The 27,943-nt window shown below is 49.0% G+C and overlaps 1 protein-coding gene across 1 annotated transcript in view; it reads left to right on the top strand.

Moving 5' to 3' along the window:
- Window positions 1–27,943, top strand: part of HNRNPA2B1 (heterogeneous nuclear ribonucleoprotein A2/B1) — a 244,146-nt gene that overhangs the window by 66,580 nt on the left and 149,623 nt on the right. The gene's annotated exons all lie outside the window — the stretch shown is intronic.

The raw sequence follows: 27,943 nt of genomic DNA, 5'->3' as shown, positions 1-27,943 counted from the left end.
GGGTCCGGATGATTGCACATTGTTGTCCTGGAAGAGTCTTCGAAGTATCACGAGATAGGTGGCTCCTCCCCTGGACTACAGTGCGCATGGGCATCGCCTCCATCCCCAGATTGTTTTTTTCCGCCATTGGGTTCGGATGTGTTTCGGTTCCCTCTGTCGGAACCGATAGTTGTTCTATTTCTACTCGAGACCAAAAGGTCTTTAGGCTGGGCGTCGGTATAGTTGCGTGCGGGTTTTCTTTCTGACTCTCAGCTCCGATTTCTTGCTGCCCTTCCACGTGCCTTCGGCGCGGACGGGCCTACATTACACCTCTAGTCATGGAGCGGACTCCATTTAAAAAGTGTCCGCTGTGCCACTCAAAATATTCGCACCTCGACGTGCACCCTGTGTGCAATACCTGCTTGTCGCCGGATCACCGCGAGGACACCTGCATGGCGTGTTCGAAATTCCGGAGCAAGAAGACACTGAAAATTCGCCGGGCCAATCGACTCCAGGCTCAACTATCGGCTGCGGCGCCCCCTCCAGAAGACATTTTCCAGGAATCTGTCGAGGTAGAAGACGACGCGCAAGACTCGGACTCCGGTCCCGTGTACGATGAGGAGACCTACGACGCGGGTGAGGAGGACTTTGACGAAGTCTCCGACGAGGTAGGGGACGACGATCAGGCTTGTGCCACGATGGGGGATAGCTCAGAGGAGGAGCATCCCCAACCAGACTCAGGGGTTATACCCCTTCAAACGGCCCAGGTCGAGGGATCGCCTTCGGGCCTTACCCGAGATCTCACTATAAGTCCTACGTCCCCGCCTCCGGGCCCGGTCACGGACATTTCGGAACCATCACTTCAGTTGATAAAACCGAAAGTGAAGCCAACTGGTCACGCGCCATCGGATCCGAAACCGAAACCAAAAGTGGCGCAGGTGATGAAGGTTCTGGAGGCGTCAAATACAAAGGCATCCAAAATGGCCGACCAGAAGCGTCGCGCCAAAATGGCCGACCCGAAACCATCCGGGTCGGCGCCGAAGGCGAAGATCTCAGATGCGGCTGCATCGGCGCCGAAAGGGGTCGTGGACCCGAAGACGGCTCCGAAGACACGTCAGGGCGACGACGCCGATGGGCATGGGCCGCCGGCACCGAAGAAAGTGCCCTCTGTCGTTGTGGATCTCGAGGATGAGGATTCGCTCGAGCCAGTCCAGCCCTCTCCAGCCTTCACAAAGAAGGTGGCGGAATCCTTGCAGCGGATTCGAAAAGCCGGGGTGGTTCCCGCTCAGGACACTGTGGCGCCTCAGACTACCGCGGGCCACAAGCCTATCCGTTTCACTCTCCCGCCCAAGTCGGCGCCGAAGGCCTTCGCGCCGAAGCCGGGCGGACCCGCTAAGGAACCATTGACACCCAAAGCTGCCTCAGCGGTGCCAAAGCCTCGACTCCAGTCACTTGCGGTCGAGGAACGTCGTGCGGTGTTCATCGACGCCAACACCGGAAAACTGTCGCTCCTCAAGAGGAAGATCACGACGGAGCCGGCGTTGGAACCCTTTAAGATCCCTCTTAAAAACAAAAAGGACCCTGCGGGATCTTCGGCTATGGTGGAACCTGTGTCCCCCCAGGCCCTGGGGCACTCGCCGGCGCATTCAGTCGCAGTCGATGCCGACGAGGAGGATGCCGAGTACACCTATCCGGCGTACTCGGATCCGGAGGAGGAGCCTGTGCCCTGGACCACCGGGGCCGACAACGAGGACCCGCAGTCGGGTCAGGACACTCAGCTTTTTGCCGCCAAGACGTCCCCTACAGAAGACTCGGCGGCCTTCAATGCACTGATAGAGAGAGCTGCGGCCAACCACGACGTCGAACTACACTCCGACCCCGTGGATGTGGACTTCTTGTTCGACACCTTCTCGGTGGCTGAAAAGTCGGTCAAAACGCTGCCGATGCTTAAGGGGGTGCTCAAGCATGCCGCAGAGGTCTTCAGGGAACCCACACGGGCGCGTGTGGTCAACCCTCGGATCGACAGGAAATATCGGGCAGCACCCACAGATCCAACGTATATCAAGGGACACTTGCCATTGGACTCCTTGGTCGTTTCCAACGCTCGGAAGAGGGCAAACTCTCAAACAACTGGTGACGCTCCTCCCCCAGATAAAGAGTCGAAAATCTTCGAAGCCTCAGGCAAAAGGATCGCTGCACAGGCAGCTAACATCTGGAAGATTTCTAACACCCAAGCCCTGCTCGCACGTTATGATAGGGCACATTATGACACACTTGAGGCCATCCTACAACACCTACCTGACCAATACAAGGAGGCAGGGGAGATGCTTATTCAGGAGGGTAAACTCATTACTAACGCATCCATCAAATGTGCACTGGATGTGGCAGACACGGCCTCCAGGGCTATCAATACAAGCGTGTTGCTTAGACGCCATGCCTGGCTTAGGATTTCGGGGTTCAAACCCGACATCCAGACTACTATACTGAACCAAACAGTCAATCCAGACCATCTGTTTGGCCCTGAAGTGGATGCCTCCCTGGAAAAAATGAAAAAAGACCAGGAAACTGCCAAGTCAATGGGGGCTTTACAAAGTCAACAGTTTCGGGGTGGCTCCTTTCGCCGCTCAAATTCAAAAGGCGCCTCAAGAGGACAGGCATCCCAATCCACACAATATTACAAGGGTAACACCCAAGCCTCGTTTAACAACAAGGGCAGAGGTGGTTACAGAGGCAATAATGTCAAGGGCAGAGGACGTGGAAACAATGGCTCCAGGTCCACCACCACCAACAAGCAGTGACGTCTTGTCACTGCCCCCCGACCACACAACACCAGTCGGGGGGAGACTCCAGCAGTTCCTGCCGGCGTGGGAGTCCATCACCACAGACAGGTGGGTGAGGTCTCTTATCCAGTACGGGTACTGTCTAGAGCTTACGTCCATTCCACCGGACATACCGCCAAGAAACCGTCCTATGTCCAGCGAGCACTTGACCTTGTTGCAGCAAGAAGCTCTACTCATGCTGCAAAAAGGGGCGATAGAGCTCGTTCCATTGCAGGAACAGGGAACAGGGGTTTACTCCCTCTATTTTCTCATCCCCAAAAAGGACGGGTCCCTCAGACCGATCCTGGACCTCAGGCCCCTGAACTGGTACATCCTCTCGGAGCACTTCCATATGCTCACGTTGCAGCAGGTGCTTCCCCTGCTTCAACAGGGGGACTTCCTGGCTACACTGGATCTGAAGGATGCATATTTTCATATCCCCCTGCATCCTTCACACAGGAAGTATCTCAGATTCACAATCTTAAACCAGCATTACCAGTTCAAGGTTCTGCCGTTCGGGGTCACCACAGCACCAAGGGTATTTACAAAATGCCTGGCGACCGTGGCGGCGCATCTCCGTCGCCAGCACGTCCACGTCTTTCCCTACCTGGACGACTGGCTCATTCAAGCAAGGACAGAACAGCAGTGCGTCGACCACGTGTCACGCACCATTCATCTCCTGCACGATCTGGGATTCTCTCTGAACTACCCAAAGTCCCATCTCCAGCCCGCCCACGTGCGACAGTATCTGGGCGCGACAATCGACACTCTGGCAGCCACTGCGCAGCCAAATTCAGTGAGAATCGCCAGTATCCAGGCGCTGATCCAACGATTCAGACCCCAACACTCGCTTCCAGCGAGGGTGTTCATGCAGTTGATAGGCATGATGGCCTCCTGCATCTCCATTGTCCCGCACGCGAGACTACATATGCGTCCGCTTCAGGAGTGCCTGGCACGTCAGTGGACTCAGGCTCATGGGCAACTGACAGACCTAGTGTTGGTGAGCGGTCGGGCGTACAACTCTCTGCATTGGTGGAATCCACTAAACCTTTGCAAGGGCCGACCATTCCAAGAGCCTGTCCCACAGATTATCCTGACAACGGACGCCTCTCTCCAGGGATGGGGAGCGCATGTACTCCATTACACTGTGCAAGGACTATGGACGCTACAGCAACGGAAGATGCACATCAATGTGTTGGAACTGATGGCAATCTTCATGGCCTTAAAGGCGTTCAAAGTACATCTGTGCAACAAAGTCGTGTTGATCCGGACGGACAACATGACAGCCATGTACTACATTCTGAAACAGGGAGGCACACACTCTCCACAGCTGTCTCATCTGGCTCAGAGCATGTGGAAGTGGGCCATTCAGAGGAACATCTTCCTCATGGCAGAGCATCTCCCGGGCAAAGACAATCAAATGGCGGACCTGCTCAGCAGGCACAGCCATCAGATGCACGAGTGGGAGATACATCCATCAGTACTCCAACCGTACTTCCAAAGGTGGGGTCATCCAGAGATAGACCTATTCGCCACAAAGGAGAACGCAAAATGCCAAAGCTTCGCCGCCAGGTTCCCACACCCGCAATCACAGGGCAATGCGATGTGGATGAACTGGTCAGGCAGATTTGCGTACGCTTTTCCCCCAGCACCTCTGATACCGCTGGTGGCACGCAAGCTCAGGCAGCACTCGATGACTCTCATCCTGGTTGCTCCAACGTGGGCTCGCCAACCATGGTACACCACGTTTCTCGAACTCTCCGTGGTACCGCATCAAAGGCTTCATCTCACTCCCAGCCTTCTGACGCAGAGCCATGGCGACATTCAGCACCCAGATCCGCAACAGCTCAACCTGGCGATCTGGCTCCTGAAGTCCTAGAGTTTGGCTACCTCAATCTTCCTCCCGATTGCATGGACATCATTCGGGAGGCAAGGAAGCCCACTACTAGAGCTTGTTATGCGGCTAAATGGAAGAGATTTGTCATCTACTGTGCTAACCACGATATTGACCCGCTAGATGCTTCCATTCAAAACATCATCTGTTACCTTTTTCACCTGTATCGATGCAATCTAGCGTACTCTTCCATCCGCATTCACCTGTCTGCTATGGCAGCATACCTCCAGAATAGGCAGCACCTGTCACTCTTTAAGGTCCCTGCTATCAAGGCCTTTCTGGAAGGACTCAAAAGGGTCATTCCACCAAGGACCCCACCAGCTCCAGAATGGAACCTCAATGTGGTTCTTACGAGGCTGATGGGTCCTCCCTTTGAGCCACTGCACTCTTGTGAGCTTCAGTTTCTGACTTGGAAGGTTGCGTTCTTAGTAGCAATTACATCGCTACGGAGGGTTAGCGAGCTGCAGGCGCTCACCATCCAAGAACCTTTCTTCCAAGTACATGCTAACAGGGTGGTGCTCCGCACTAACCCTAAATTCCTACCCAAAGTGGTATCACAATTCCACATGAATCAAACAATTGAATTGCCGGTGTTTTTCCAAAACCCAGAGACGCTGGCGGAGCGCATGCTCCATACCCTTGATGTGAAACGGGCTTTAATGTACTATGTAGACAGGACGAAAGATTTCCGCAAAACCAAACAACTTTTTGTTGCTTTTGCCACACACCACAAGGGAAACGCTATCTCCAAAGCGGGGATTGCTAGATGGATAGTAAAGTGCATTCAGATCTGTTACGCTAAAGCTAAGCGCACTCTCACTATCCCACCGAGGGCCCACTCCACCAGGAAGTTAGGGGCCTCTATGGCTTTCCTAGGTAACATTCCCTTAGAAGATATCTGTAGAGCAGCCACATGGTCTACCACACATACTTTCACTAAACACTACTGTGTAGACGTGCATTCCAAACAGCAGGCAGCTGTTGGTCAGGCTGTTCTAAAAACGCTTTTTCAAACTGCTGCAGCTGGCACGGGCGACCGCCGATAATGGAGGGACTGCTATGTATTCTATGCACAGATATGAATTCAGCAGCCCACATGCCTCGAACTGCAAATGCTACTTACCAGTATGCATCTGTTCTTGGCATGTAGGGCTGCTGACATTCATATCGCCCACCCTCCTCCCCGGCGCCCGTAGCAGCTGCAGTGTTCATTCATATATACACATATGCTCATAGCATGGCCATCACTCACATTCTTCACTCCATCTCTGCCAATGGCTAAAAACAATCTGGGGATGGAGGCGATGCCCATGCGCACTGTAGTCCAGGGGAGGAGCCACCTATCTCGTGATACTTCGAAGACTCTTCCAGGACAACAATGTGCAATCATCCGGACCCAACACTAGGTGGCGATCTATGCACAGATATGAATGTCAGCAGCCCTACATGCCAAGAACAGATGCATACTGGTAAGTAGCATTTGCACTATCACGCATTGCTCGCACTGCTGAATATTCAGTTATTGCTAGACCGTGCTTTGATATTTACTGTGCCATTGTGTATCACTCGCTTTGCCTGCTCAGATTAGTGTTGCCTGACTGTGCTGCCCAGTTCATAGCGCTTAATAAAGTCGTGCCCCAATCTCATCCGGTTTCGCTTTTGGCTTGCTGCCATTTTGTTGTTTGTTGTTGTGCCTCCCAGCCCGGCTCTCCACCCCGCTCCCGCCTCCCAGCTGCTCCTCCCTCGCTCCGCCCCCTCCACGATCCATTTATGACAGATGCACCTACGCGCAGCGGTCATGCGCTGCGGGCGCGCCCTATGCGCGCCAAAGGTAAGCCCGTCCGCGCCTGGACCGCGCCCAGCGCCAGTCCCCCTGGCCCCCGCAAAACCCACTCCACCCACATAACGTACGACGCCGCAACCCTCTCAGCACTTAACCCCGGCCGACTTCCAAACTGCTACCAAGCCGCCCCAGGACACACCCATGGACTCTTCACCTGCCACTCCTGCAAGTTCGACTGCATCAGGACCCACACCAAATCCACAAACTCCAAACAGAGCTCCGACAACAACCACCTGAAGTGCATCCTGCTCAACACCCGCTCGGTCCACAGACACGCCATTGAACTTTGGAATCTACTCGACACCACATCGCCGGACGTCGCCTTTCTTACAGAAACCTGGATGAACGCCTCATCAGCGCCCGACATCGCCATAGCCATCCCGGACGGCTACAAGATCATTCGAAAAGACCGCACCAACCAAACAGGAGGAGGCATCGCCATCGTCCACAAGAACACCATTCGCATCACAACCAGTTCCGACGACAACCTTGCAATCGCCGAACACCTTCACTTCCAGATCCACACCGACACCAAGACCACACTCAGAGGCACCCTCATCTACAGGCCACCAGGACCCCGCACACATTTCAGCGAAGACATCACTGACTTCATCAGCTCACACGCCCTCCCCTCCGAGGACTACATTCTACTGGGAGACCTCAACTTCCACCTGGAAAAGAATAACGACCGCAACACCACCACCCTTCTGGACAACCTCGCCAATCTCGGACTCAAACAACTTGTTGACACCCCCACCCACTATGCCGGGCACACGCTCGACCCAATCTTCACCTGCAGCAAGCACATCTCCTTCAATCACACCACAGCTCTCCATTGGACGGACCACAGCTGCGTTCACTTCAGCTACAAAAAGACTACGACCTACAACCACCCACAACCAATTCCCCGCAGAAACTGGAACAAAATCACCTCCAACCAGCTCTTCACATCGCTCCACCAAAACCCTCCTGCTAATTTATCGGACCCAAACCAAGCAGCCACCAACCTCACACAATGGATCTCCCACAGCGCTGACGAATTAGCACCCTTGAAAAACAATCAAACCAAGCAAGGTAGCAAAAAAGCCCCCTGGTTCAATGATGACATTAGGAAATCCAAGAAGATCTGTCGCACCCTCGAGAAAGCCTGGCGAAAAAACCCAACCACTGACAAGAACGCCACCCGGAAACACCACCAACTGATCGATCCACCAAGAAATCAGCATTCAAGGATCGACTCGACAACAACGCCCACAACAGCAAGGAACTATTCAACATCGTCAAAGAGCTTACCAACCCCACCGCCGGCACCAACAACATCACTCCCTCATAAGACCTCTGCGACTCTCTAGCCTCGTTCTTCCACAACAAAATCGCTGACATACATAATAGCTTTGGAGACCAGTCCACCCCACCCACCTCCGAACTAAAACCCTCCTCCAACAACCTTTGCGCCTGGACCCAATCACCACTGAAGACACCATCCGCCTGATGAACACCATCCACTCAGGATCGTCAACCGACCCATGCCCCCACCACATTTTCAACAAAGCAGACTCCATTATCGCACCCCATCTCCAAGACTTCATCAACTGCTCCCTCAACTCCGCAATCTTCCCAGAAAGCTGGAAACATGCCGAACTCGGCGCCCTCCTGAAGAAACCCACAGCAGACCCCACTGAACTTAAGAACTACCGCCCCATTTCACTCCTCCCATTCCCTGCAAAAGTCATCGAAAAAGCCGTCAACAATCAGCTTGCCGCCTTCCTCGAATCCAACAAAGCCCTCGACCCTTCACAGTCCGGCTTCAGAGCCAAACACAGCACCGAGACCGCCCTCATCGCAGCAACTGACGACATTCGAACTCTACTGGACAACGGAGAAACAGCTGCCCTCATCCTACTTGACCTCTCCGCAGCCTTTGACACAGTCTGTCATAGCACCCTTATACAACGCCTCAGCAACGTCGGAATACAAGGAAAAGCACTGGACTGGATCATCTCGTTCCTCGCCGGAAGAACGCAGAGAGTCCGCCTCCCCCCTTTTAGATCAGAGGCCACCGAAGTCATCTGCGGCGTACCACAAGGATCATCACTGAGTCCCACCCTCTTCAACGTATACATGAGTCCCCTCACATCCATCGCGCGCCAACACAACCTCAACATCATCTCCTACGCAGACGACACCCAGTTGATCCTCTCCCTCACCAAAGACCCAAACACCGCCAAAACTAACCTACACGAAGGGATGAAAGAAGTAGCCGAATAGATGAAGAACAGCCGTTTAAAACTGAACTCGGAAAAAACTGAAGTCCTCATCCTAGGATCGTCCCCCTCCGCCTGGGACGACTCATAGTGGTCACCGGCCCTGGGAACCGCACCCATACCGACGGACCACGCTCGTAACCTGGGCTTAATCCTGGACTCCTCCCTCTCAATGACCAGACAAGTCAACGCCGTCTCATCATCTTGCTTCAACATCCTACGTATGCTCCTACGTATGCTCAAAAAAATCTTCAGTTGGATCCCCATCGAAACAAGAAAGACGGTCACCCATGCACTGGTCACAAGCCGACTGGACTACGGAAACACCTTTACGCCGGAACCACAGCCAAACTACAGAGAAAGCTCCAACGCATCCAAAACGCCTCGGCCAGACTCATCCTAGACATCCCCCGCCAAGCTCACATTTCCGATCACCTGAAAGACCGCCACTGGCTCCCCGTCAACAAGAGAATAACGTTCCGCCTCCTCACCCACGCACACAAAGCCCTCTACGACCTAGGACCTGAATTCAACACGCGCCTGTCCTTTTACACCCCCACCCGCCAACTACGATCGTCCAATCAAGCCCTCGCCGCAATTCCACGCATCCAAAGATCCACCATGGGGGGAAGATCCTTCTACTACTTAGCGGCCAAGACCTGGAATTCTCTCCCCACCCACCTCCGCCTTACACAGAACCACCTCTCCTTCAGAAACCAACTAAAAACTTGGATATTCGATAAGTAAAGTACCCCCTCCCTCAAGCGCCTTGAGACCCTCTGGGTAAGTAGTGCGCTATACAAATTTTTTTAACTTGAACTATCATACCTTTTTAAAAGGGCAATCAAATACATAAGTGCCAAACATACTATTCTAGTTAGACAGGCCCTACTAACGTTTATAAGTATCCACAGTGTGATTATTAGAAATGGGGGTAATGAAGACTAATAGGAGTCTCTTCACTTTTGACCCATACACCCACCTAGGATATAAATGACAAAATATGTTGGTGATGGCCCATTACTGAGAGGCTTACTGCAGCTCATTGTTTTCCATTGAAAACAAAGCACTGTTAACAGCATAATCCTTCTTTTGGATTGAGCCTGGCACCCCACTCTGGGATCTCTTGATGGCCCGTCCCCCAGTTTCAAGAACCCTGCCTTAAGAGAAATAGCCTACCACGTCTTCTGGATCAAAGTCAGTGTTGAGATTAAGGGCATAGGCTCCTACTTGCTCTCCATCAGCTATGGGTTTGATGTCATACAAAACAATTGTCCTAATGAGATGGAACTGTCTGTGTCAAAGACCACTATTCATTAGACACGTCAAATTATACCCATCACTCAAAGTTGACCGAAATAACATCAACTGCCATGTATGCCTTGTACGAGGTATCCTTTTTCTTTCTTCTACTTCAAAGTCAACTGTAATGGCCATGCATCCGTTTTTCCTTGGCATCACCATCTGCTCTACATTCACCACCTCTAATGTCACCAGAACAACAAGGTGTATTCACTGCTGAATGTTCACTTCTTTTATGCCAATGCTAATCAAGACAGCTTGATCAAGCTTCCCCATCTACGTGGGAACTAACGACACATGATCCCCACCCTCTGCTGTTCAGCCCAGTAAAACCAATAATACCTTGAGGAACCTCTTCAGGTTCCCTTGCAACGAGAACTATAGCTTACCAGAATGGAGTTGATATCTACTTCTGTGGCTGCTATAAAAAAGAAAACTTTCTTCATCTTATCGTAGATCACCTGCCTCTTCTGATCGTATTCTTGAGAAAAGGTGGTTCAGATCTCCTTTAAGATCCAGGTCACTTTTCTCATAAGTTTAGCTCACAATACATGCCAACTTCGTTCTAGATTGGCGAGTTGCTAAATTGAATGACCCTCTAGAGGCTCCACAACCATCTGTGTAAGTGAGAATACATGTCTCTGCACCAGAAACTACAGCTCCACCGGTGCACAAAAGTATATGTGCCACAGGACAAACGGTGCGGCACAGCTGCTATGTACTTAGCAATAGTAGCACTACTGCTCTCCTTGGTCTTTACAAAAGAAGAGGAATGAGCAAAGGCATGTGCTCCCTTATGATGATCTGCGAACTAAAACGGCGGCAGCAAGGCTTCATCAAAATGTTGCAGTAGAACTCGTTGGTACCTAATCAAATAGTGTAGTTGGTTTCATTCCAGGAAGAATGAATATGCAAGCATGTTCCTAGTCTATATTAGAAAGAGTTTTACTGCTTTACTAGTTCTCCAGGGAAAAGCTCTTTAGAAAAGTTGATGAGGGTCATTTCCACTGGTTACACGAATGCCATGCCATTAATAATTGAAGGTATCCATTGAAAATAATGCTAACAGCACAAGGTTGCCTGATGCAATGGATTTACCTGGGCCTACTCCAAATAGCCATAGAACCTCCCAAGAGGGTTCTGTACGAGCTGGACTTGCTGACCAGACCAATTCAACACCCGAATCTTGCAAAATTGAATTTGGCTGCATGGCTCCTAAAGTAAGACAATATGGTCATCCAAGTCTCCTGCCGATGTGTATGGCGATATTGAAAAAAGCCAATCTTCCCTTCACAGGCTATGTTGTTACTTACAGTCGAAAATATTTTGTTTTTATATCTAGGTCAAAGTCCATTCAATCACTTGTAAGGAAGTAGTGATTTTGCCTTATTTGCTTCATTTGGCCCAGACAAAACTTCATTTTGCTCCAATAAAGGTTCACAACCTGGTTGCCATTACATCCTGCAGAAAATATCCGCAGTGTCTATTTCTATTTTTCTTGAGGGCTTAAAAAGGTGTTCTCTTCAAATAGACCCCTCCCCCTTCAACATGGGAGATAAACATTGGTCTATCAAAATTAATGGGCTAGCCTTTTGAGTACAGCAGCATCTCTCCTGGAAGGCCGCTTCCTTAAACTCCGCTCGAAGAGTGAGCAAATTGCATGCCTACTCTACAGTATAGCATTGAACTATTTACCATTCTAACAGAGTGATAATGAGAACCCATCCTTCATTCCTACCCACGGTAGTTTTAGACTTAAATATTAATCTGCTTCCTTTCCGTAATCCTTCAAAACCTGAGGAACATGCCCTACATGGTTCTTAGTTACTTTCTTTTGAAGGCCTTCCATTGCCTTCAAAAATCTTGGGAGAAAGCCATGAATCTGGAACTGACAGATTACCTTGATAGTAACAACATTCTTGACTCCACCCAACATGGTTTCCGCTCCCGGCACTCCACTGAATCAGCTTTAATCATGGCGACGGAGGAGATCCGTAAAGTGATGGACGGGGGGAGGGGGGCAGAGCTGCACTTATCCTCGATCTGACTGCAGCCTTCGATATCGAAAATCATGCAGGACAGCTGCGGCGTTTGAGGGAAGTAGGTATTGAAGAGCTGGCTCTGACCCTACTTACATCATTTCTAACATCTCTTCAATATATATATACTCCCCCTGATACAAACGCTGAGGGACAAACAGGTGAGAGTTTTTAACTACGCAGATGATCTGCAATTACTCTTCACCATTGATAACTCTGAAAAATCAGTCAGTCACTTCCAGTCAACCATGAGGTTCATTAAATCCTGGATGGACCAAAATCAATTGAAATTGAACCCGGGGAAAACAGAACTGGTATTGACTGGGGACAGCGCTAAGCACTGGGGCCCTCAATACTGGCCCTTAGACCTGGGTCAAGCCCCACAACCATCACCATCGGCTAAAACGCTGGGAGTCATCGTGGACAGTGACCTTTCATTAAAGGCACAAGTGGGCCAGGTGGTTTCCAAATGTTTCTACCAGCTTAAAAAAATCAGGAAGGTTCGGCGACTATTAACGCTAGAGGCCACTACCCAGGTTGTGATCGCCACTGTTATGTCCCATCTAGATTATGCGAACGCCATCTATTTGGGTCTCCCAGTCTTTCTACTCAAGCGTCTCCAGATGGTACAGAACTATGCTGCCAGGATGATACTGAAGCAACCAAGGTGGCAAGCAGCGACCCCCCCTTCTTACTAAACTGCACTGGCTTCCGATCACACAACGCTGTGCTTTCAAGGCAGGCTGCATGATTTTTAAATCACTGCATGGCAAAAGCCCCAAGTTCATTAATCAATTAATCACCAGATATGTTCCCCCCGCAACCTTCGCTCACTCCTTCTGGGCCTTCTTCAGATCCCCCCGTTCAAGCTCAAACGTTCTGGTGGACGTAGGTTTGCAGCACTTGCCCCCCGCCTATGGAATACCTTGCCACTAGAAATTCGGCTCTGTCAAGATCTTCTACCTTTTCGGAAAGCACTGAAGACTTGGCTTTTTAGACAAGCTTTTTAAATCCTATTTTTTTTACCTCTGTTGTGTTACTGTCAAACTCAGCGCCACGAAACTAATCAGTGTTAGTGCGCTTAATAAATAATTTAATAACTTAACATAACATAACAACTGATCCACTGGAATGGCCTGCAATCCGGAATCTTCCACCTTCCATGTGGAGTCCCACAGGGCTCGGCCCTATCCCCGACATTATTTAACCTTTATGTCAGACCTTTGGCACGAGTAATTAAAGATCATGGCAATATGTTGGTGTTGTACAGCGACGACACGCAACTAGTGGTGTCCATGACACACAGTGTGGGACTAACAGCAGTTCTCCAGTATTAGGGGTGTCTTTCATAGATTCACATGCTTGAATATTCCCCGTTGCCGAAGTGGGAGTCCCACGGTACATAAAATAGTAGTGTGTGTGTATATATATATATATATATATATATATATATATATATACATACATACATACATACATACATACATAAGAAATGTAATACATACAAAATATATAACGTAAAGTTAAAAGTACCATAGAACTGAAAAAAGGCCCATAGAAGCCTTAAAGGGAGAATTCACTTTAGTAACATATAGTCATTATAATAGTCCACATTCCAGCCAATCGGGTAACAGCACCCTCTAGAACCTTCTCCTCAGAAGCTCAAGCCCTCAGATTTTCTACCGCACATCGTGTGAAGGGAGTCTCCCTGAGCTCTGCTCAGTTCTTCAACTCTTTTGCTTATTTCAACTCATCCAGATGTCTTCTACTTAAAAATCTTTGTTTAGACCGTGTTCCTCCTGCGGAAAGCTTCGACTTTTTCATGAAGATCCTCACAGTAAGTATATTTTCTGATAGATACATCTGCCAGTGGATTCCTCACCTTGTGAATATCCCCTTGCGTCACCAACATTCGGAAATTCTTTTCGTAGCTTCGCGCCGACATGGACTTAGACGTCATAGAGACACGGCATCGCACGCGACTCCGCTGACGTCACCGACGCCCATAATAGGCCTACGCCGGCGTGATTACATCAGTTCCCTTTTTTCCGCGTCGTCGATGCTAACGGTTTCGGGAATCACAGTAGCTTACTAGTGACTTTGTTGCTATTTCCTTCGTTTTTCTGCTTCTTTGTTTCGTGACGAAGAAGACTGGCTTCAAGCCCTGCAAGGAATGTGGGAAGATGATGTCCATCACGGACCCGCATGAGGACTACTTATGGTGCTTAATCTCCGATCATAATGTGGATGGGTGTTCATTTTGTCGAAAGATGAACCCGAAGGCCCTGCAGGAAAGAAAAAACAAAGCTCCTGGTGGCGAAATTAAAGGCGGACAAAGGTAGAAAGTCTTCACGATCTCGTTCGAGAAGGGCGAGGTCGAAGTAAAGATCTAGATCTCGAGAGGAGTCGACCTCTAAGTCCTCAACGGAACATGCTTCAAAATCAAGAAAGAAGCATAAGAAGAGGAGACATGAGTCCGACGTCATTCGGGAAGAAGAGTCGGACTCGAGATCGAAGTCTCCAAAGAAGGTTCGATCGAAGGTGATCACACCGCAGGAAGCTTCGAATCTGGGAGGTGAGGCTCCGCCTTCGGAGTCGCAGGTGCAGTCGCTGACTCCGATTTCCAATCCGTCTCCGGCCCGAGAGGAAGAAGTAGTTCAGTGGAAGGGGAATCTGTGCCTGTAGAGGAGCCGGATTAGTTCCCACCTTGAGTCCAGCCTGAGGGTGTTCAGCCACCTTTTCCTGCACCAGGCCATGACCCATCAGCGTTTTTGAACGCAATGTATGGCGTATTTATGAGGAATTGGTACCCCTCTGGAGCACCTTCGGGTCCCATGGGTCCACTGGCCTAAAATTTGGGGGTGCCACACTCCTATGCCTCAGCACAGTTTATGCCGGCCCCGCCGCCGCCATGGCAATGCACGGCTCCGCCGAAGTCATCGACGCCGCTCTCCCGGCGTCGCCCGCTCCAAGTCGACCTCTAGTACAACCTGTGCCATCGGATTCGATACCGACGTCGGTTCCGGCTCCGTTGGAGTCGATGGTGGATCCAGTGGAGAGGCGTGTTAAGGAGAGGTCCAGGAGGGAGGCACAACGCCTTTTGGAGGAGCAGAGATATGTTGAGTCTCATCCTGATGTGGAGGAAGGTGAACTAGACGAAGACTGCTATGAAGACCTGGCAGATGCTAGTGACCTGGATTTTTCCCTGGTATGGGAGATACCATCCGGTTCAGATGCACCTTCAAAGGACGTCCTGCCTTATCATGTAGTAATGATGAAGGCTGCTGGTCTTCTTAATTTGACTTTACCAACAGTTGAATCTAAGTCTAATCTCCTTACTGAGGTCCTACACTCTCCTAGTTCGGTGGTGGAACCGTTGCTTCCGTTCAATGAGGCTATAACAGAGCCTATTATGGAAGTGTGGAAAAAGCCTCTAACTGCTCCGGCTGTTTCCAAAAGTGTGGCAAGACGATACAGGGTTGCACCAGAAGACCCTGCCTTTTTAACATCTCATCTTCTCCTGAGTGCCCAGTCATTCAGGCAGCATGTTCGAAGAAGTCTTTGAGTGAGTTTCCCCAAGTGCCTGGGGATAAGGAGGCCAAAAAGACTTTCTCCTCGGCAAGTATGGCTTTGGAGTCCACTAATGCCACTTGTCTCATGGGGAGATATGTGCACGCACTTATTGATTCAATGCGTTTTTTGGCTCCTAAGATTCCTGATGGAAGTAGGGGTGATTTTGAGGAAGTGTTGTCTGACGCTCAAGCGGCGGCACGCCAAGTAATACAAAGACGATTGGACACTGCTGATTCTGTGGCTCGCATCATGGGCACTGCGGTTGCCACGAGAAGGTCGGCCTGGCTAAAATCATCAGACTTTTCTGCAGATGTTCAAGCAGCTTTATTGGATCTACCATTTGATGGTGTTGGTCTCCTTGGCAAAAGGCATATACTGCCTTAGAGAGGTTTAAGGACAGTAGAGCTACTGCCAAATCTTTAGGACTCCAGATCAGAGGTTCTTCGGCCAGGAGATTCAGAGGTTTTGGACGCTCTTCCTTTTGCAATTTTTGACAAGGTCAGCAGCAGCAGCAACAACAGCAGCAGCAGAATACCTTGTACAGATATTACAGGGGAAAGCAAAGAGCTCGTCCTCGTGGACGTCGGGCCTCTTCCACTTCCACCTCCTCCAACCCCCCAGCCACAGAAAAGCAGCCCTAGATCCGCCATTCAGGATCATGTGGGTCCGGTGGGGGGTCGGCTTACCCACTTTCTACGGGATTGGGAATCGGTTACATCAGATCTTTGGGTTCTCAATCTGGTAGAAAATGGGTATGCCCTTCCCTTTCGGGAATTCCCTCCCAATTACCCTCCTTGCCAAGGTTTTTGCACGGAGGAACATCTGTTACTTCTACAGGAGGAAGTGCTGGCACTGTTGAGAAAGGGTGCGATAGAGGTGGTCCCAGAGCAGGAAAGGGGTCAGGGATGCTACTCCCGGTATTTCCTGATTCCCAAGAAGGATGGCAGACTTCGTCCAATCCTGGATCCCAGGATCTAGAATCTCTATCTGAAACAAGAGAAATTCAAGATGCTCACCCTTGCGCAGGTTCTTCCAGCACTGCTGGAAGAAGACCGGATGGTGTCGCTCGACTTGCAGGATGCGTATTTTCACATCCCAATCCTGAAGTCTCACAGGAAGTATCTCCGTTTTACGGTGGGGTCGCAACACTATCAGTTTGCGGTCCTTCCTTTTGGAATTACTCCTGCGCCTCGAGTCTTAACCAAGGTGATGGCGGTGGTGGCAGCACATCTCAGAAGGTCGGGGATTCCAGTATTCTCCTATTTGGACGACTGGCTGATCAAAGCAGAGTCGTCAGAGTGCTCCCAACATCTGCAAGAGACAACCCAGTTGTTGTACAGGTTGGGTTTTTCGATAAATGTACCCAAGTCTCACCTGGTGCCCTCCCAGCGCATCCTGTTCATAGGTGCTGTACTGTACACAACTGTATGTCGTGCATTCTCTCCTCCACAAAGGATTCGCGACATCCAGGAAATGATTCCTTTATTTTACAATGGAGCGGTCATTCCAGTCCTTAAGGTCCTTCGCCTGCTCGGTCTAATGGCTTCATGCATTCTGTTGGTCAACCATGCACGCTGGCACATGAGGGCACTCCAGTGGTGCCCCTGCAGATAGTGTTATCAGCACAACGGTGATCTCAGGGAGTCAGTGAGGATCTCCAGAGAAGCTGCAGCGGATCTGTCTTGGTGGGGCGTGGAAGGCAACCTGTCTCGGGGGATGCCTTTTCAACTGCCTCCTCTGGTGGCCACAGTAATAACGGATGCATCCACTCTAGGGTGGGGTGCTCATCTGGGGGACCTGGAGGTCAAAGGTCTTAGGTCTCCAAAGGAAAGGTTGCTTCATATCAACCTTCTGGAATTGTGGGCGATACGTTTAGCGCTCAAGGCCTTCCTTCCCTTCGTTGTCCGTCAGTCCAAGTACTGACGGACAACACGACCGCTATGTGGTATATCAAAAAGCAGGGAGAAATGGGGTCGCAGTATCTCAGCAGGGAGGCTCTGCGGATCTGGTCCTGGGTTCTGGACGATTAGATTTGTCTGATGGCAAGTCATCTGGCCGGAGTTCTGAACGTTCGTGCGGACACTCTGTCGGCAGTTCTCGGCCGACCACGAGTGGAGGCTCCATCCAGAGGTAGTTCACGACCTCTTTCAGATGTGGGGAACTCCTCGGGTGGACCTGTTCGACACTCACGAGAATGCTCACTGCCCGTCTTTTTGCAGTTTCCAGTATCCGATGCAAGGGGCCTTGGGGGACACGTTTCAGTTGAGTTGGGGAAAACAACTCCTTTACGTGTTTCCTCCCATACCCTTGATTCCTCGGGTTCTGAGGAAGATTCGCCAAGACCGGGCCCAAGTCATATTGGTCGCCCCGGATTGGCCGAGAAGGGTGTGGTACACAGATCTTCTCCACCTCTCCTCTCACCCGCCGCTCCGTCTCCCTCTCAGGGCAGACCTCCTCTCTCAGATGCAGGGGCAGGTTCTACACCCCCACCTACAGACATCACACCTTCATGCCTGGAGATTGAACAGGGCAACCTGAATTCCTTTTCTCTCCCACATGATGTGATGGATGCCATATTATCGGCTAGGCGTGACTCCACTAAAACCATTCTTACAGATGGTCTAAATTTGTCACCTGGTGTGGAGAGAAATATGTAGACCCTTTGAAAGCCCATTTATCTGATATTCTCCAGTTTGCTCTCTCTTTAGCGCAGCAAGGGCTGGCTGTTGCCACAGTCAAGGGTTACCTCTCGGCCTTGTCGGCATTTATATGTTTGCCGGACCAGCCGTCTCTTTTCAAATCTCCTGTAGTTTTAAGATTTTTGAAGGGTCTCACTAATAAATTCCCTCCAACTCTCTTTATTGTGCCTCAATGGTACTTAAATCTTGTCTTAACATACTTGATGGGTGCTCCCTTTGAGTCCTTACACAAGTGTCCTATGAGGTTTGTTGACTTTTAAGACAGTCTTCCTTGTTGCAAATACCTCGGCAAGGAGGGTAAGTGAGCTTCAAGCTCTTAGTTCCAAGCCCCCATTCTTACCAATCATGCTGAACGAATGGTTCTTAGGACCAGGGCTGCTTTTCTCCCTAAGGTGGTGACTCCCTTCCACCTAGGTCAATCCATTACCCTCCCTACCTTTTATCCTCCAACACACCCTTCCAAGGAGGAGGAGAGGTTACACCGTCTGGACCCCAGGAGGGCGGTGAGCTTTTACCTGGACAGAACTAAAGACTGTCGTGTAGATGACCAGCTCTTCATTGGGTTCGCTGGCTGCAAAAAAGGAAGAGCGGTTCATAAAAGAACTCTTTCATGATGGATCATCCTCTATATAAAGATCTGCTACTCTTCTGCCGGTAAGGAGCCTCCAGAGGGTATAAGGGCTCATTCTACAAGAGCTAAGTCATCAACCTCTGCCTTGTCTACAGGTGTGCCTGTAGAGGACATTTGCAGAGCCGCGACTTGGTCCTCCCTCCACACTTTCGCGAAGCATTACTGCTTGGATACCGAAGTGAGGAGGGACGGCCACTTTGCGTGATTTGTCCTCTAGGACTTTCTGATATAGGAGTGGGGACTGCTGTGGGACTCTATTCACAAGGTGAGGAATCCACTGGCAGATGTATCTATCAGAAGAACAAGTTACTCACCTTCGGTAACGCTTTTTATCCAGTATTATGGGTATCTTTCATAGATTCACATGCCTGAATCATTCCCCGTCGTCTGGGTGGGAGTCCCCGGTATATAAAGAAAGTAATGTCATAAAGACATATACATAACAATAGGCCAGAGGCCTCATTAGTAACATATCCATGTCCTTTTGTAAAAAGGACTAAACTTTGGCCAAGAGCCAATCGGATCTCACCACCCTCTAGAACCTTCCTGGAAGGAGCCCTAGTTCCTCAGATTTTCAACCGCACGTCGTGCTAAGGTAGTCTCCTCTGAGCTCTGCTCAGTTTTCTTTATATTCTTGGATTTATCTCGCAATTTTACTCAGAACTTCATTCCTGAGAGGAATCTTCTGCTTTTGTCATGACTGATTCACCAAAGAAAGGACTTTTCAGACCTTGTGCCTCTTGTAGCAAAAAGAGGCTTTATGTGGATGACAGGCATGAGGACTGCCTGTACTGTTAATATCCTGACCATTCAGCTAAAGACTGTAAAATCTGTCGTACTTTTTCGGCCAAAACTCTCAAGGATAGAGAGGGCCGACAGCTGATATGGCTCCAGAGACTTAAGGAAAAAGATCTACCAGTCTCTTCAGGTGAGAGGGAGTGTTCCATGGGGAGTGTACACTCTACTCCTAAAAGGCCTAGAACTTCATCTCCAGGACCATCTGTACAGCCCCCTCAAAAGAAGACGTCCAAGTCTTCAGAGGATCGTTCTAAGGCCACTGCTGTAAAGGTTTCTCTACAGGATCCTACCTTCAAGAAACCTTTGGTGACATCTTCAGCCCTGCCGGTAACAATGTCGACAGCCACGATCTCCACTACGGTGGCGTCCTCTGTTGTCGACGACTACAACATCCTCGTCGTCGACGGGTAGGTCTGTTCCATCTATTATTAGTTTAAAAAAGACCTCTTCAGTGTCACCGTCGACGAGCACCTCGTCGTCGACGAAGCCTAAACCGTCATCGTCGACAAAATCGACACCGACGAAACAGTCTTCGACGGCAAGCTCATCGTTCATTAAGTCATCGTCGACTATGCCAGCCCCGACGGGCCCGTCGCCGGCGAGCATAGCAAAGACTACGTCGACACCAGCGTCGACGAAGTCGTCGACGACAACACCAGCGCCGACGAAGCCATCAACGACACCAGCGTCGATGAAGCAGTTGACGACGAAGCCGTCGACGACACCAGCGTCGACTAAGCCGACGAAGTCGACCACGAAACAAACATAGTCGACGATCCTATTGTCGACGACGTCGTCGATGAAGAAGACACCGTCGACGACTCACTCTGTCGACAATCGACGGTTCCCCGCCGACGACCAATCCGTCGACGACTGAATCACCTCCATTGAAGTGTATCTATTCACACTTCAGGATGACTGCGCGTACACTCACGCCAGAATTAACATCGCCGAGCAGGGTACAACCTTTTCCCCCGGCTAATATCCTGGATACTGAGGACTCAGATAAGGGCTCTTTGTTTCAGCAAGCGGCAAGCCCATCTGAACTGCAAGTCAAACTTCACGAAAGTTCAGACTATGAGGAACAGGAGCAGGAACAGGATGTAGAGTACCAGGAAGAGATCCATCCTCCACCGCTTCCAGAACAGCCTATGGTGTGTCTTCCTGCGTCTATTGTGACCTGCAGTTTCTCATTGCGGATTATAAGCAAAGATTCCCATCCACTGCTCCGCCTCAGCCAGTGGTGACACAAACACCTGCGACACCTACAGTGGTCACACCGTCTCCTAAATCTCGACCGGCTCCTTTGATTCTCCATTCGGAGCCGTCTCGCTCACGCCCTCTGCCATCCTCCGATGAGGAGGAGGAGGAAGAAGAAGAGGAAGAGCAGCAACGTGAGGAAGGCGAGCTTCAGGAGGACGAATATGATGAATACATCATTTCAGGTCCCGCATCTCCTGTACAGGCGCAAGCGGATTCTCCCCCGGAAGACATTAGGGGTTTCCACAACATCGTAGAGAGAGCAGCGTTACGCTTCAGCCTCAAAGTCACTGCTACACCACAAGATTGTTTTCTTTACGATTTTAAAGACCCATATCAAAAGGCAGTACGATCTATTCCCATCATTGATCACGTCTAAGACCAAGGGGAGAAGATAATGCAGACCCCGGCATCTCTGATGCCATTGCTGCCCAGATTGGATAAAAAATACAAAGCGCCGGACACTGCCCCAGCTTGCCTTATCGGCCATCCGAAGCCTGATTCGGTAATAACCCAAGCGGCACAACGCAAGTCAAAAAATCCTTCAGCTGTTTTGACTGCGCCGCTAGATAAGGAGGGCCGGAAGCTTGACAATATAGGAAAAAAGTTTTCGTCCATGTCAGCTTTACAAGTGCGTGCAGCAAACTCTTTGGCTCTACTGGGGCGTTATAACCGCCAAATGTGGGCAGACGTAGCTCCGTACTTGGGTTCACTTCAAGAGGAGCAAAAAGAAGAAGTGAGGAAGATTCTCCTCTAAGGCGAGCGCTCCGCCTCGGAGATGATTGATGTGGCACTGGATATTGCGTCCACAGGTTTCCGACAGCTGGCAGGAGCTGCAGTCCTGAGACGCCAAGGTTGGCTTAAGGCGACATCTTTTCGGCCTGAAGTTCAAGCCAAGGTGTTAGACATGCCTTATGACGGTAAACTTCTGTTATGACAACACAACGATGACATGCTTCAAGGTATCAAAAAAGATACGGATACCGCAAGGGCTCTTGGTACTCTACAGTATAAAAACCCTTCCTTTCGTGGCTCCAGAGGGAGAGGTCAGTCCTTCAGAGGCAACAGTCAAGGATACAAATCCTCTTACAGCTCAGGCCAACAATATAAAACCCAGTACCAACAGAGGCAACCGCAGAACCAGTCGTTCTACAACAAATCTTCCTTTCGCGGACGGGGGGGGGGAAGAAGGACACAGGCAGAAGACAATGACCTTTCTCTGACGCAGGTCTCCAGTTTCTCTCTACCTTACAAAGTTCAAAGTTGGCGGGAGAATTACATCCTTCCTTCACAATTGGCAACAAATTACGACAGATCAGTGGGTCCTCCAACTTGTCAAATTCGGACATTCTCTGGAGTTTGTGGAACATCCTCCACATACGCCTCCGATTCCAATGCAGCACAAAAATCTAACACAACTACAATTGGAAATCTCCCTCATGCTCAGAAAAGGAGCAATAGAAAAAGTTCCCCCATCTCAGATAAACAAAGGATTCTATTCCTGATTCTTTTTAATTCGGAAAAAGGTGAAAAAATGGAGACCTATACTGGACTTACGAAACCTCAACCAATACCTCAAAAAAGTCATTTCGCATGGTTTCAATCCAGGAGGTGCTACAACTTCTCAATGCAAACTATTTTATGGTGTCTCTCGACCTACAAGACTCCTATTTTCATATTCCGATCCACAAGAAACACAAGAAATTTCTCAGGTTCAAGGTGGCGGGCAAGCACTACCAGTTTCGAGTGTTACCCTTCGGTCTAAAATCAGCCCCAAGGATTTTCACCAAGTGTCTGTCTCCAGTAGCAGCATACCTTTGCCAACAACATCACCAGGTATTCCCATACTTAGACGACTGGCTAGTCAAGGCACCTACTCACGCAGGCGTGACCAAGTCCTCTGACGTCTGTCTGCAACTCTTCAGTGCTCTGGGACTCCCACTCAACGAAGAAAAATCTGTCCTTCAACCGTCCCAGTGTATCACGTTCCTCGGAGCTGTCCTCGATACTGCTCAAAAGAAGGCCTTACCTTCAATAGAACGACAAGTGAAACTAAGGACCTTGGCCACCCGGATTCAGTCCAAAAAATCTGTCACTGTGCGCCTCTACAAGTCCTTGCTAGGGATGATGTCCTCGAACATCCTCTTGATCCCTCACTGCCGTCTTCATATGCGCCCACTTCAGGAGGCGCTATCTGGTCAGTGGACTCAATGCAGAGGATCCTTCGACGTCGTCCGGATCACTCCTGCCATAGTCCAGGCTCTGGATTAGTGGCGTCAATCTCAAAATCTGCGACGAGGCCTATCCTTCATACTTCCAACCTCGCCACACGTAATAACGACGGATACGTCCTTGGAAGGATGGGGAGCGTTTCTTCAGGACCTCCAAATCAATGGGCAATGGTCCCTAGCAGAGAAACAACTACACATAAATCTCCTCAAATTGAGAGCGGTATACCTGGCACTAAAGGCGTTTCTACCCAGGATCAGGAATTCCCCAGTGCTTGTGAGGACAGACAACACCACCACAATGCACTATCTAAACAAACAGGGGGGGACACGTTCTCTGTCGTTGTCTCAAGAATCTCAAGAAATTTGGACTTGGCTTGTACAACACATTTCCCTTCGGGCGGAATACGTCCCAGGGACGGACAATGTCCTGGCGGACTCTCTCAGCAGGCAACGTTCCATGTGCCACGAGTGGGAGCTAGATCGTCATCTTCTCAGCTCGGTATTCGCCCGATGGGGCAAGCCACCTGTGGATTTGTTTGCGACTCGCCACAACGCAAAATGCCTACATTACGCAAGCTGGCATCCCCAACCAGGATCCCTGGGGAATGCATTTTCGATCAGTTGGTGCAACGTGTTTGCTTACGCATTTCCGCCATTTCCCCTGATTCCCAGGGTTCTTCGGAAACTGAAGGCGGAGCATTGCACCCTGATCCTAATTGCTCCAGCGTGGCCGCGCCAACACTGGTTCACGGAACTTCACCTCCTATCACAGGAACTGCCAATCCAATTCAAACCTAGCCCGACTCTCCTGACAATGAACCAAGGTCAAGTCCAGCATCCGGATCCAGCATCTCTCAGTTTGTCGGCTTGGCTCCTGAGTTCGGAGTTTCAGAACCTAGACATTTCTCAAGAATGCAGGACCATTTTAGCCCGGGCTCGGGCAGAGAGTACAAACAAAACGTATTCTCTTAAATGGAAAAGGTTCTGTGTATGGTGTAAAGCAAATAAGATGCATTCTTTTTCTTCCACTCCAGCACAAATCCTTCCTTACCTGCTCCATTCAGGACTGGCGCATGCCTCCATTAAAGTTCACATGGCTGCGATTTCGCGCTTCAGGCGTTCGACTGGCTCTACTCTCTGGTCCGACAGACTAGTTAAACAGTTTCTAAAAGGCCTTTTCAGGACATTTCCTCCGGCGAGAGCTTTACCACCCACCTGGCAATTGAACATCGTCCTTGCTCAACTCATGAAACATCCATTTGAGCCAATACACAAAGCAGACATCAAATACCTGTCCTGGAAAACCGCTCTCTTGCTGGCGCTCACATCTGCAAGGCGGGTTGGTGAGCTACAAGCTCTCCATCCAGGATCCTTTCTTGCAATTCAAACAGGACAGAGTTATTCTACGAACCAATCCTAAATTCATCCCTAAGGTTCCATCTAATTTTCACTTGAATGAGCCTGTAATTTTGCGGACTTTTTTCCCTAATCCAGTTTCTGCAGCGGAGAGGTCTCTCCACTCTTTAGACCTCAAGCGTTGTCTAAAATTCTACATTCATCGAACAGAACAGTTTCGGAAATCCAACCAACTGTTTGTTGCTTTCAGTAGGCCTAAAAAAGGCCTTCCTCTGACAAAACAGAGCATTTCCCGTTGGATCTCAGCAGCAATAACTTTCTGCCATCAACAGGCAAATCATCCTCTGCATTCAAGAGTGAGAGCTCATTCTACCAGAGCTGTCTCTACTTCAATGGCACTCTTGGCAGGCGTGCCCATTCTCTACATATGCAGAGCAGCGACGTGGAAGACACCACATACGTTCACCAAGCACTACTGCTTGGATTCTGAACTCATGAAAGATGCAGCTGTGGGTCAAGCAGTACTTTGCCATCTATTTCACTAGAGGTGAGCCTTCTCTTTCCTCCCACCTTCCTACTGCATTCTTGCACATTTCTTTATTTCATTGTTTGGAGGTACTTGTTCTGTTTCACAAATGGTATTCTTATATCGTGTGATTTTACATATTGTACCTTACGAAATGTGCTGGATATTGCTTGTTACTCTGATTCAGACATGTGAATCTATGAAAGATACCCATAATACTGGATAAGAAATGCGTTACTTACCTGTAACTGCAGTTATCCAGTATTGGTATCTTTCATAGATTCACATGCAACCCACCCACCTCCCCTGGAAGGGCTCACCTTAGTTCTCTCAATAGGTACTATTTAGCACTGTGCTTACGAAAATCTGAGGGACTAGGGCTCCTTCCAGGAAGGTTCTAGAGGCTGGTGAGATCTGATTGGCTCTTGGCCAAAGTTTAGTCCTTTTTACAAAAGGACATGGATATGTTACTAATGAGAGGCCTCTGGCCTATTGTTATGTATGTCTTTGACATTACTTTCTTTATATACCGGGGACTCCCACCCCGACGACGGGGAATGATTCAGGCATGTGAATCTATGAAAGATACCAATACTGGATAACTGCAGTTACAGGTAAGTAACGCATTTCTTCTGGTAGATACAGTATTTGCCTGTGGATTCCTCACTGACCCACCCGCCTCCCCGTTGTCCACTCTTCTATAACTGTATTTATGTATTTTATGTATATTTATATATGTGTATATATATATATATATATATATATATATATTGGGTTTTCATACCTTGGCTACGCACTGTGTGTGTAATTTTGAATGTTTTGTACTATGTGCACTGTATATGTGTATATCTACTGTCATTGGTCCGTCCGGGTGCCTTGAAGGCACGGAAAAAAGGGCGGAACTGATGTCATCACGCCGACATAGGCCTAATAAGGAGTCTGTGACGTCAGTCGGAGTCTCGCGCGATGACGTGCTCCCTTGACGTAGTCTACGCCGGCGTGCTACACTAAAATGGTCCTGGGAAGCTCAATTGAGGAGAAGCGAAAGATTAGACCAAGACGGATCTGTGTTGCTATAAACAACAGCAAATCGAGAAGATGGAAACCGCATCAGAGAAAAAAGCGGCATAATTAAGTGCAGATTGTCGTGGTTTTTCCGATAGGTGATCCCTATTCCCGTCTGGATGGTGTATCCCATTCCCGTCTCCATCCTGAAGCTTCCTGCCTGACCGTGAAGTCTTCCTTATGTGGCTGCACGACCCTCATGTTCGTTATTTCTTCATGATGTGAAGAACCCCCAGTCTTCCAAGGAAAACGAATATTATTTGGCCCTGATGAAGGTATCATTTTAGCTTGCACCGAAACGTACGTAGGCCATATACAGACATCTGAGAACTCCACTGAGAAGGACCCCTAAGAAAAGGATAATTAATAAAAAATTGGGGATGGTGCCCATGGACAACATTTGAATAATATCTCTTATCTGGGCCCATAAAACTCAGCTTTTGTCTGTTGTTTTTTAGATTTTTTCTGTAGAATGTGAGTGTGTGCATGAGTAGATTGAATGGTGAGATTGATATGAATGAGTGTATAAAGCTGTTTTACCTAGCTTTTTTTATTAATTGTTTTTGTAGGGGTTGTATATGAACACATGTATATAATATATTCTGTCATGTATTTTCTTGATTAGTTATTTTCTTAAATATGGAAATGATGAATTATCAATCACTGTTTTGTATGAATTAAAAAAAACATAAAAATGGTTTTTAAAAAGATTTATATACCAATAGAAACAAAGGAGAAATAAAATGCAATTCAAATGAAAATTATTGTTTCTTGTATACTGTGATTTGGTGCGCTGTCCTTGAAGAAAAACGTTTTTTGAGTTATACCAATCTGTGAAATAAGATAGGTCAGTTTAGAGGTTTTCTTCATAGTATATTTTCCAGTTTTCTTAATAGTATATTTTCCAGTTCTCCCCTGCCCCTAGACCTAAAAGAAATATTTTGGGGGTACCTATTAGCGCTTTATGTAGGTCTACGCCGGCGTGCTACAAAAGAACTTTCCGAATGTTGCTGATGCAGGGGGATATTCACAAGGTGAGGAATCCACAGGCAGATACTGTATCTACCAGAAGAAGCGTTACCGAAGGTAAGTAACTTGTTCTTTAAGAAGAATCCGACATGGCGAAATTTTCCAAATCGCTGAAGAAAACTGAGCATAGTTCAAGGAGACTCCCTTCCATGTGGTAGAAAATCTGAGGAAATTAGCCTCTATTGGGAATTTTCTAGATGAGTGCTGTCGCCTGATTAGTCATAATTCAAGTTTAATTCATTTTTTAAAAGGCCATAGATAAGCTATTAAACAAACCTATTGCCATTATTGTCTCTGAGACTATTACAGACGGCTTTACTATGGTACTGTGGGACTCCCACTTCGATTCAGGCATGTAAATCTATTAAAGGTAACAACACTGGATAAGTTACACATACCCAAGACTTTCCGAAAAACTAAATTCTGCCTTCTAAAAATGCTGCTCTTTTCTTTCCACCAAAGGAGAGCCTGCCAAACCTGCAGTATGATGGGCACTACATTTTCATAGTCACCCACTGCAAGATTATGTTTCTGAGCAGCCTTCATTCTTAGGCAGCATTGCAGCAAACAGGATACATGAGAACATAATCCAAAACAAGACTATCACTGTTCGAACTGTTGCTTCTTGCTTTGAA

This window comes from Lissotriton vulgaris, chromosome 10, assembly GCF_964263255.1.
Source record: "Lissotriton vulgaris chromosome 10, aLisVul1.2, whole genome shotgun sequence".
Taxonomy (NCBI): Eukaryota; Metazoa; Chordata; class Amphibia; order Caudata; family Salamandridae; genus Lissotriton; species Lissotriton vulgaris.
Note: the sequence above shows the minus strand (reverse complement) of the source record. Positions and strands in the feature narration are given on the sequence as shown.